The sequence below is a fragment of the Pteropus vampyrus genome, unplaced genomic scaffold, assembly GCF_000151845.1.
Source record: "Pteropus vampyrus isolate Shadow unplaced genomic scaffold, Pvam_2.0 Scaffold14, whole genome shotgun sequence".
NCBI lineage: Eukaryota > Metazoa > Chordata > Mammalia > Chiroptera > Pteropodidae > Pteropus > Pteropus vampyrus.
The window spans coordinates 345,176-357,774 of NW_011888795.1; positions in this window are offsets into that span (position 1 = coordinate 345,176).

A 12,599-nucleotide genomic window follows, 5' to 3' on the forward strand; every position below is an offset into this window, starting at 1 on the left:
CCCCCCCCCCCCCCCCGTTTCATCCTGGCCTCCAGAAGAAAACCTGACCTGGCACTGCCAAAGGAATCAGGCATGATACATCTGGGATGGGGGTGCCATTCTGTGTTTTAACCCCAAGTCCTTCTTACAGGGGTAGGGACAAGGGCTCTGGCCTCTAGGAGCAGAGCTAGGTTTTGAATGGTGTCAGAGCACCTTTTAAAGTCTGGTTCTGTTTCTATAATCTCCTGTCACCTCAGCTTTGACAGCAGTGGGAAGAGTTTTCAGTAGAAGAGTTGGTAGGCAGGAGACTTAGCTCCTGATCATATCACTGACACTCAGTCATGCTCTGGGCCCTGTAGCGGCCTCTGGTGCCAGGTCACAAACCTCCAAATTCTGAACCAATTACCTTTAGGAAAAGAATTTGAGGTTTGACTTCCTTCAGATCTAATGGCTTGGCCAGATCTACTGGCAGAGGGGATCTGCCTGCTCCTGGGAGCTCTGGAGACAGTTAATATGTGAGCAGCTACTGTGAGGCTCTCTAATGAAGTAAGCCACTTCAGCTCAAGTTCTTTCTCTCTCAGTCTTGCTTTCTGCTGAGAATGGCATCAATGACCCATAAAACTCGAGAGCTGTTTCCTTTACCCATTTGCTGGGATCTATTAATCACTTCTGATAGCCAGCAGCTAACCCATCTGCAAGACACCTGGTCTTGATTTAATTAATGTGCAAAGCAAAAGAACATCAAGCAGGTAAAAATCTGTAATTAACAATAGTCTCTCATGATTTTCTTTGTGGCCCCCACCCCCACCCCCACCCTTTTCCAGGCAGTGGGAGGGAATGAGAAGGCAAACAGTTTAATTCCATCTTGAGTAATTACTCTGGACAACCCTCTAAAAAACTTGCTGGCTCTTTAACTCAGCAATTTGAGCTTGCATTTGGGAACATCATCAAACTGTAAATGCTCTGATCTTTTTTGCTTTTGTACATAAAGAAAACCAAGTACACCTAATTCTTATACTGTGTTATCATAAGCATTAGAAACTCTTGGCACATGGCCACAGCTAGGAGGTTTGAGAGGGGCTGGCTTTGTCAGGAGGAGGAAATAGCTGGATGCTCTTAGAGTGAACATCAAGACAGAAGCCAAGAGGCTGGAGCTCTGGTCCCTGCTCCCCAGTGGCTCACGAGATGACACTGGACAGGACATGTCCCCTCCTGACCTCCATTTAAAACAACGAGGTAGGGCCAGATGATTTCTGAATTTCAAGGTTCCACCTCCCCAAGCCCTGCCACTGATGCTTCTAGGAAACGCATTCTTTTCCCACACCGCGAACCCAGAAGTGAGGCAGGTTAGGCAGGGGCAAAGGTAACTAGGAATAGGGGCTTGATCTGCAGGCTTATTAAAATATTTAAGGAAAAGATGACCAATTGTGGATTTTGAGATTCCATTGAACAGTGGCACACCGTGGATGCAGTGTAGAACCCGTAGCCACAGAGGAGAAAAAATTTAACTGGCCTCTGTGAATTTTGTGAGGCACCTGGGACCTCAGCCTTAATCAATATCACATGCTTTCCTATAACACTAGAAAAGCACACAGGTTTTAGGCACTCGCTCAAGTTAAACCAATGCCATTGCCTTCCACACTATTGCATGCTCTTCTCCTCTGGAGGAGAAAAAGCAGAACTGGGGCAACAGGGGCAGAGATCTATTCATTCATTTCTTCACTCGGGCATTCTTTCAGCAGATGCTAAGTACTTATAATACATGGGGCCCTAAGGCGAAAGTAGGAACCGAATGAAGCATAGCTCAGGGCTGCCAAAGAAACTTTGAGTGTCTATGTTCACTTTTTTGGTACTTTTTCTGTAGATTTGTAAAAAGACAGAATAATTCACAAGGAGACTTATCTTCTAGCTCTTAATGAGCCTGAATGGCCACAGATCTTTAACATGCCCTCTTCTGTCTGCTGAGTTCCTATTCTGTTTTGAAGGCCCAATTCCACACCACTCCCTGGGAAGCCTCTCCTGATATCCCTGGGCAGATATAGTCTCTTTGTCTTCTGGTCACCCATGGCATTTGTTGGTCCCACTCCATTGGTTATTGTATGTCCAAACCTGCACTGTTTTTGAATCTGTATGTGCCTTATTCTCTTTGGGACTGGTAGCTCCTCAAGGGCAGGGATGATTGAGGAACAGGAAGAACAAACTTATTGGAGTGGTCAATATCTGGTTATGAGATCATATTGTAGTTTTGTAAGTATTGCCATTGAAAGAAATCGGGGAAAGTATACACAGGATCTCTCTGTTTCACATCTCATGACTGCAAATGCATCTACAATTATCTCCAAATAAAAAGTCAAATTAAAGAATAAAACGCATGGAATCATAAGGCCTCAAAGTGGGAAGAAATTCAAGCAGTCCCCTAGTCCTGTCTTTACCCAATGTGTAAATCTCTGCCACAGCATCCCACATATAAATTTATCCAGCTTTTTTCAAACTCCAGCAGTGGGGAATTCACTATCTCATGAGAGAGAGCACATCATTTTCAGACAATTAAAATTCTATTCTGAAAGAAAATTGCCAGGCTATCACTTCCCCTTGGAGCTCACACAGAACAAGTTGTTCCCTCATCCCCATGACAACCGCCCAGGTATTTGAAGATGGTTATCATGTCCATCTGGGTCTCCTCCAGGATGCGTAGTTTCAGTTCTCTTAACTTATCTCCATAGCTTTGGGATCTCACACCATTCTAGAGCTTCTTCTCGGAATGTACCTCATATATTACTCTGATCTGAAAAAGGATTAACAACCTCCTTTGTTCTGGACTCTCCACTGGTTCAAATGCGGTTAAAGACCACATTAGCACCTTTATGCTAACTCCATACCATTGGCTCATTTTAAATACAGAGTCTACAAAAACCCTTCGATCTTTTTGTTAACACCAGCTGCAAGCAAGCTCCCCATCCCCCCCCCATTGGCAATTATTGTTTTGTTTTGTTTTGTTTTGTTTTTGAGTCACAGGCAGGACTTTACAGTTCTCTATACCCAGCTGCAGACCTAACCTTTCATCTGTTGGCAACCTGAAGGTCTGAGTCTGTAGTGAGATGTAGAAGACCATGAGTGAGAGCTGTGCCCTCGTGCACCCTGCTGTGTGTTGGCCAATACCCAGCAGTGTGCCCAGACGTGTGAGTACTTCCAGCGTTGGCAACCTTAGGGTATTGCTCATTGTTGCTGAATAGCAAGATAGGTTTATTTTTATAATAAGCATTTACTGCAGAACAGCCTATCAGAACCTCCCGGGTTTCACAACTCTTCCAGCTTGGTTACTTATGCAGAATGATGCCAGCCTGGCTGCCATCCTCATTCTCCATCCCCATAGAGACACTGACTGGGAACCAGAGCATCAGGTTAAGGCTCAGTGCCAAAGATCTGTGCCTGGGGCTCAGGGAGACAGAGAGGATGCCTCTGTGGGACATTAGAGGGCAGAGCCGTCTCACCCCCAACTAAAATAGAAGAGAAGGCAAGGCTTTCAGGCTATTTAGAGCAGAGCGGCACAGAGCACCTGCTTATGTAAAATCAGTCCAACTCTCTTTAGGGAGAAATAAGCTCGGTCTAGAGCCCAGTGCCCAAAAGCTTCATCTTATCCTGTGTTCTCTTCCTTTACCTCTCTTGGCATCAAAGCATTATCGCATTGGCCCATGAGAGGCCATGGGAAGCACAGCCCTTTCTGACCCCTGTTTAAACACCGTCATTGGCTCTTGTTATCATAGATTGCACTCTTGCCACTCTCTTCACAGGACTGACTCGTCTTCTTGGTGTGGCCTTCTTCCCACTTTATTGTCAAAGCCCCAACCATTCTTTTGTGACTCGGCTCAAATTCATGCTTATAGGAAGCCTTCCTTAGTTCTTTCAGTAATTATAATCTCACTCTTCTCTATGCTTCTCTCTTTTCAATGACCAGGGGGACACAGTTCTGGCAAAATTCACAGAGGAGCTGCTATATTGGTATTGGGACTTGCCTTATGTGGACCCTATTTTGTCTTGTTTCCATCTAGTCAATGCCTATGGCTAAGTCTCGTTGGTGTCCCCCAGTACCTATCTATCTCTTCTTCATGGCAGTAGAAATATTAGCAGAGCACATGATCGCCCAGAATAAACACGACAATCTCTATTCTCCTTTGTAGCTAGGCATTGCCATGTGACCAAGTTCTGGTAAACGGGATATGGGTAGAAATAGTGAGAGCAATGTTTGCATATTTAAAGGGAAGGAGGCTTTCCTCCTGTGGCCCTTTTCCCATTTTCCATTGGTTGGAATGTGGATGTGGCGGTGAGCCATGTTAAACCATGCAAATGAAGACAACAAGCTAGAGCCAATGGAGCAAGAAGGGAAAGAAGCCTGTGCCTCTGGTGATTCGCTGAGCAGAACCCTTTAACCAGCTCAGATGTTACTTGAGAAAAATGCTTCTATCTTGTTGAAACCCCAGCTACTCTGGGTCTCTGCCGCACATAGCTAAACCTGCATCCTAACTAATATAGTGTCCCGCTGCACTTAATTCTGGGTTTCCTGCTCTGCTTCTGCCCTCTCCCTGACTCTCTTTCAGCGCACTGCTTCATCTCCCAGCTTCTTGGCTTTTCTCTCCCCACTTAGTCTAACTTAACCTCTCAAGGCAGCCTTGGATCCTTTCTCTGGCACTGCCCTGACAGTGAAGCATAGGGACAAGGGTGGTGGTGGCCAAGCTGGCATTTCCAGATTCTGTCTGCTCTCCGGTTCCAATCTCCACTACTTGGATGTCAGACACCAAGCATGTAGAGCCTCCTCAGCCCTTCTCTTGTCTACCTGTCTTTGAACTGAGTCCTTGCCTTATTTCCTTGTGACCAGACTGTGGATGGGCATTGTATCTGCCTCCTCTTAAAAGTTCTCCCAGTAACTTGTCCATAGCTGGCCCTTAATCGATACGTGTAGATTCAAATTTGGGATTCTTAGAGCACCACAATGAGTCCTAGACCGTGCAGAGTATTACGGGAAAAGTACTAGCCTTTTCCAGTTATTGAAGCCTTCCCAGCTGGAAAAGGCAATTGGATCGATAAATCAATACACCAGCTGCTTCTCAATTGGGGTTCTTCCAAGACTTTTTCCTCTCCATAAAAAAAAAAATAAAAGAGAGAGAGAAGAAAAGAAAGAAAAAAAAAAGAAAGGAAGAAAAAAGGAGAGGCTTATGGCATTCAGCTGTACTCAATCCCCTAGCACTTCAGCCTCCTGAGACAAGCTATGCCCATCCACTGATGACCTTTAAGTATTAAGCAACAAACCTAGAGCAGGCTAAATCTTAGTCACTGAGCTGAGAAGAAAGAGTTGGTCTGCACTGTACTTCTTGTAACACCTAAAAATAACTTCTCCCTCTGCACCTGAGTGGAGAAAATGGGAAATACAGTATAATACCTTAATTAAGTAACTGATAAGGCAGATATACCCTCTGTACCAGATTTTATAGATCTGAGAGGGCTAGAAGACTTGTGTCTGTGTACTAGAGGGCATAGTAGATCAAATCTTGGGGCAAAGAGGCACATTATGGTGGGACTTTACCACATCTTCTTCCAGTAACTAGTGCAGAGAAGGTTCAGTGGGAAATTAAAAGCCACTGGATGTGGAAGATGAAGCTCTGGCTTAGAAATGAGAAAATTGTGTCCTGAGCACCATCTCTGCCACTTCTTGCTTCCCTGAGACAGTGGTCCCTGGACATGTTCCCGAAGCTTTCTGGACTCATTTTCCTCTTTCTCTGGTGGAAAGAGTGGATGAGATGCTCTCCAAGTCCTTTTCAGACACAGCATTCTTGGAGTCTGACTGTTTCTCATGGTCATCTGCATCACAGCTTCCTTCAACCCCTCTCTGCCTCTACCCCACTTGGCCACTCACAAGCACTGATACCTTTCCTCACTCCTCCCTGCCATTAAACTAGTCTGTTCTAGTCTAGACAGTCAGGTACAATCAGAGTTTCCCATAAACACAGACTCCCATGAACACCAAACAGAGAGGGACTAGGAGGGGAAGGCAGTGCATGAGCCAGGCCCTATGAGTTTCCTTAGAGACTGTCTGCGCTGTGTGCAGCCAGGGTCATGAAGAGAACAGGAAATGGTGGCTCAGACCCCTCCATGCATGTTAGTAATTTCTCTAGAGCTCTGACTTAGTTTTGTTTTCTTTTACTTTTCTGGCTAGTTCCAAAGTCTTACCACACATCCTCGCCACCTCATTTATTCATCAACATGTACCTTCTTTTATTCCCTCTTTTTCTCTACCCAAATGAATAATCATAAGCTGCAACTGGCTCTCAAAGGAAAGAGTACCAAAATAGTCAATATTTGGACCCTGCATGCTGTCTCCCAGAATACTTCCTCAAAAACTGTGCTCTACTGCAACAGCTTGGCCTTATTTAATTAAATTCCTGTGAACCCGTGCAGCAGATGAAAAAATGGTCATAATCATCTGTAGCGCCTCTCATTAATAGGGAAGCCTATTTTCCCCACTTTTGTATTGTGGTAAGATATACATAACGTAAAATGTATAGTTTTAATTATTTCAAAATGTACAGTTCTGTAACATTGAATACATTTACATTGTATTCAATGTAAATGGTGGTGCAACCAGCACTACCATCCATCTCCAGAACTTATTCATTTTCCCCAACTATAACACTATACTCATTAAACACTAACTCCCCATCTCCCATCTTTTTTATGGCTGAATGATATTCTATTGTGTACACATACCTCATTTTGTTTATTCATTTGTACTTGGGTTACTGATTAGACATGTGGGTGGCTTTCACCTTTTGTCTATTGTAAATAATGCTGCTTATCTACATGGATCTACAAATATCTGTTTGAGTCTCTGCTTTCAATTTTTGGGGGCTTCCATCCAGGACTTTTTTGAGGAATCATCATACCATTTTCCACAGTGGCTACACCATTTCACAGTCCCACCAGGAATGCACAAAGATTCCAATTTCTCCACATCCTCACCAATGCTTGTTATTCTGTTTTTGAATAACAGCATCCTACCAGGTGTGAAGTGGTATCTCATTGTGGTTTTGATTTCCTTTTCCCTGATGATTAGTGATGTTACACATCTTTTTGTGAGTTTATTATCCACTTGAATACCTTTCTTTGGAGAAATGATAGTCAAATTTCCCATTCTTTGAATATGGGCTGGCCATTAGAGTGATGAACTGTCCCAGTTTGTCCAGAATTTTCCAGGTTTTTGTATAGCAAGTCTCGTGTCCTGGGAAATCCTTCAGTCTAGGGCACCCTGGGGCAGTTGGTTACTCCAACTGGCCTTGTGTCTTGCTTTGATCACTAGAATGCTTTGAAAATGACAACATACAGATTTCAAGCCTGGGCCTCAAGGGGCTTTGCAGCTTCCTGTCTTGCTGCTCTTAGAAATTTGCTGCCACATAAACAAAACAGCATTGGCCTGCTGGTTGATGAGAGGCATGTGTCCTAGTCGCCTCATAACTCTTGCTAACAGCCTGCTAGCCGCCAGACATGTGAGTGAAGCCATCTTCAATCACCAACTGCCAGCCGATTCGCCAGCTGACCACAGAAGCATAAGAGCACAGCAGAGCTCAGCCAAGCTGGCCCAGACCAGAACTACCCAGCCAGCCCACAGAACTGTGATCTAAATAAACAGTTGTTGTTTTAAGCCACATAAAATATGCTATGTCCATTATTCCTGTAAGATCTTTGCTGCAGACAGGACACTCCTGTGCCCCTGTGCGCCTATTCTTAGCAAGAAGAGTTTTACTTACTCTTTTATTGCAGCCCAGCCACTGAAACCAAGAGGCCATTCATTCTCTCAGCCAAAAGCAGACAAAAGATTTTGCCTCTTCCCACCCCTTTGTCTTTCCCTCATCATCACTTTTCACTGCACCGAGAGAGATGTATGCCTTAGATTTAGAGACTGAAGTGGCTGCGAGGGCCCTCTCTGTGTAACATAAACAGACACATTCTCTTAGTTTCTACTTTTTCTCCTCAATCTTTTTCTTCTTGACAGCATACCTATAAGAATTCTGGCTTGCTTCAAGTGCTCTTTCTCCAGTTGGCTGAAGCATCTGTGGCCTACTCCTGTTCAGCTTGTTTGGTTTGCTGGGCAGCGGCAATGAAAGGAATTGTTTTGACACCAGATTCTGATCATTGCCGTCCTGATATCTGTTTCAGAGCTGTTCAGAATGTCTCATCCTGGGACCCTGAGGTCAAGCAGGACTCCCAGTCTTCTTCTAAAGGAGAACTGCTTCTTGCTGAAAATTTCTGGCTCTTAACCCTTTCAAAAAACAATCAACTCTTATTGTCTGATGATAAAGGCCCCAAACATGAAGAAAGTCCCCCCGCCCCTTCTAATCCTTGATGATCCCTTGCACCTGCAGCGAGCGAAAAGGATCTGCTACCTTGCCCTCCAGGGTTTCTAGGCAGCTCGCTTTGGATGGCAGAGTTGATTCTCAGCCTCAGAATGATGAGATTGTAGGATTCTTTCCCTAGTCCTGGGTCAGTAAAGATAGAGCCACAGAAATGTCAGAACTTCAGACTTTAGAAAAAACACCTGGTCCAACACTGCCATTTTACAGATGACAAAACTGAGATCCACACTTGCCCTAGGCTACCCAGCAAGTTGGTGGCAAAGCCAGGGCTAGAACCATGACCCTCTGACCTCTAGTTTGATGCCATCTCAACTAAGCATTGCTGCTGACAAATGTCCTCCAGATATTTTCCAGTGGGCTATTGGCTTTGATTGATTTTTGGAAATGAGTTAAGAGCAGTGAAAAGAAGCTAAGAATTTCTTGCAGACCCAGCTGTTGGGTGGCAGAAGCAGAGGGTGGAGGGCAGAGCCGAGAGATCTTAGAAGGATGCCTCCTGTCATCTCCTAGAGCTGACAACATCCACAGGACAGAAATAAAACTTGGAGGAAAAGGAGCCAGGCCCCTTACCCACACCGGCATGGGAACACCTACTAGAAGAAAAATGCCATGTGGTCCCATATTTCTATTTTATTTAGGAAACGCTTTTCTTATGGACTTATACAACTTTTCTAGAGAAAAAAACCATTGCATATTAAATGTCTATGTATCTGTTAATTCTCTTCTGATGCTTATCAAGTTTTCACATTGTGCAATCAGTATGAGACCATACTTCTCAGTGTGCTTTTTCTGTAATATTTCATATTCAGATTTTTGTTGTGTGTCAATAGAGTTCTCGTGTGTGTTCATTTTAAATGTAATACTATGTCTATTATGTGGGTGCATCGTAATTTGCTTTCCAATTTGCCACAGGTTGAATATTTTTATCGTTTCTAGTTCATTAGTAGTAATAACATCAATATGGTTAATTTTGTTCTTTTGAGTTTATTTGTTCAGGATGTGATATCCAAATGGAATGAATGAATCACAGCTAAGAATCAGCTCTTGCTATTACCGGATTACTCTCAAGAAAGAGGCAACCAATTCATAAGATCTCCATCTCCATTTAAATGTGCCATTTCCTCCAGCACAGAACTGTGCTATCATTGATTGTTATCATTTATGTTTATTTTTACCACTTCAAATTGGGGAAGCTGAAATAGTCAGGAATATAGTATATGAATCGAGGGAGAGAATCTGAAGGATGAAGCCAAAAAGTAGAACTGAGCAGAAGCTAAGCAAATGCTCCAAATGGGAAAAAATGAATGAGGTCCATTTTTTTATGGCTATTTGTCCCTGGGTAGGTGGTGTGGTGGCCTGGGTTGAAAATTCCTAGTCAAGGTGGACACTAATTTAACAAATGTATAGTGGGACCTGAGACTGGTCTCTAGCTTTGCATTTTTTTTTCATATTTTAGCCAGGCTATGCATCTTTCTGTGGATAGTTTACTATCTGCAATACTTTTGTGCATTACCTTTGAGTTCTTGTTCTGAGGTCTCTTTTCCCTCCTTTTGCAAGCAAAATCAGAACTCCTAAAGCATAAAGGAGCACAAGTACCTTTCTCCCTAGCTTTTCCTCGTGCCCGGGTGCCCATGGCTCACAAGAAGGTATAGCAGAGTGGCTCCCAGTGTCATTCTCAGAAGAACAGCTCTTCCTGATTGTGTTTGGTCTGGCCAAGTTGACCAGCTGGATTGAGCTCCTCTGAAGTTTCAGGGAGAAAGTGATGGCTCGGGGAACAGAAATGGTGGACCAGAGAGAGAACCCTGTTATCCAGGTACTGGGGCTCATCTCTGCCTTTGCCTAGCTTTTTTCAATCTACATGCAACTTTTTTCTAGAGTGGTTTAGGTACAGCCTAACTTTCAGAGGTCCCCTGAGGGATTGATAGGCCAAATTTAAAGCCCGCGTCAAGAAGTCTGTTGGCCACATGGTCTGCACTAAAATCCACAACATCTGAAAAGTTATATTTAATCTCCCTGGGAAGAAACCAAATATAGGAAAGCCAATTTGTGGGGTGCAACTGTTCTTTTTTTTGTAAGAGGCATCTCTGCCTAAGTGTTTGGTGAACTCTCAGCCCTCTAGGCTTGGGCTTTGGGTTCTCTAGTCTCAATCAGACATGTGGACAAGCAGGGGCTTTAAGAGGTAAAAGAACAGGATCCTTGACAGCCCTAAACAAGGTCATTGTCATCTCACTAGATCTGGATCTGACTGGCACCAGAGAAGACTGTGTGAGCCATTTTCTCAGCCTGACATATTATCCAATGGCCTGACCAAGAGCTGGACTGTAATCCTCTTTTCCTCCTGAAAGTCTGGAATTGATGGTAGAGGTGGAGAATGGATGATTTAATTTGATAATGAAGAGTAGAAATTGAAGTTGTCCTGTGTGGCCCTGTTCCCCAGGTATGAAGAGGCAAATCAGCAAGGCTGTTGAACTCCACAGCCTTCAGGGGTTCACTAGAGCCACACAGGTTAAATGAGAGTACCATCCAGGCCCTCTTGTACTCCAATCAGGACGTGATCCTTCTCCAAAAGGAACAGATAATGTAGGCCTCCCCGTACCAGAATGTGGGATCCAGCATGGTCACAAGAAAGGGACACACATTTAGGTTAGGCAGAGAGAGCCACAGAGCCAAGGAATCAGACTTGTTGACCACTTTTGAGCTAAACACGTGAAGCCAACACTAGCATTCTGTGGAGCCACTTGTGGGAAAAAACACCTTCTACGCAAATTAATGAAAATGTCTGTTCTCAAAGTCTATAAACTTAGAACTTAGAGCTCTGCAAACAAGAAGGGATGTGAGCATCATACAGCATCAGAGGATAAGAACAACATGAAGGAGAAGAATGAGACATAAACAGAAGAGGTTTAGCAGAACTGGGTCGATGCTAGGACAGCTGTTAAGACTGATCCAAACAGAATTGATCCTCTGTGACTTATAGTCTTGGGTAATGAGAAAACAGAAGTGAACAGCATAACCCATGCTTGGGTGGATCCTCAGCACCATCAAAGAGCAGATTCTGCATTTGAAAAGCCGTGACCCTCTCACTGAACTCAGTTTTCAAGATTTCGGCAATGAGTGACTTCATTCCCTCTCATCAGCTCCTGTTTTTAACTATAACCCTGATGCGTCTGAACCGTAAGCACCTCCAGAGCTGGAGCACCCATCATCTTGACATCACGGATGACTAACCGTGGCCTTCTCACAGTCTCTTAATTATCACAAAACAAAAATGCTAGATGCTTGAAAGCTGAGCTTTGTGAACATTGGGTTTGAAGAGAGCTGCAGAAGCAGCACAGAGAAAAGGAGGCAATGAGCTGCCTTTTGACAGGCTTTTGCAATCCTCAGGAGCACAAGCCAATCAACCAAGAATCCAGATAGGGTTTTCTCCTTGGCAGGACTGTACTGTTATCATTCATTACTGCCTCTGATTAAGTTTCCAGGCTCATTAAGATCTGTGTGTCTTTGACGGTTTCCCTTGAATCAGATTGAATTCCACTCTGCAGACAATTGTTAGGGCTTTCTAGTGTTTGATGCAGAACAGATATCATCTCTTGGCTTGACTGCTTCCTAACATTTCTCCCCTTGTGCTTGTGTGTGTGCACTACTGATGACGCAAGTCATCATTCAGGCATGCTGGCTAGCAGACCCACTGCTGCCAGCTGAACCAAGGACTTCTGACAAAGCCAACAGATAAAGTCAAAAACACTTGAACTAAACTTACTCTAAAAACTATGGAAGTAAAAGACAGAGAAAGACAATCAAATTAGATACAGAGAACCACAGCTAAGCCAACTTTTAAATAGGAGAGTAAAGGGGGGCTCTTACCTTCTCTGATGTTAAGATGTATTACAAAGTCATAATGATAAAAGCAGTAATTTGAAAAACATACAAATAGACCAACAGAACAGAATAGAGAGCTCAGACATAGACTCATGCATGTGTCAGAACTTAACATATAGTAAGGAGGTGATAGCACAAATTGGTGGGGGAAAGATAGATTGTTTAGTAAATGGCATTTGGGAAATTGGTTTACTATATGGAGAAAAATAAAACTGGATCCCTATTTAATACCACACACAAAAGTGGTGGTTTAAAGACCTAAGTGTAAAAAGTTAAAGAACAATAGTAGAAATAAAATTAATAGAATTAGTGCAGGAAAATATCTTTGTGATTCAGGGGAGC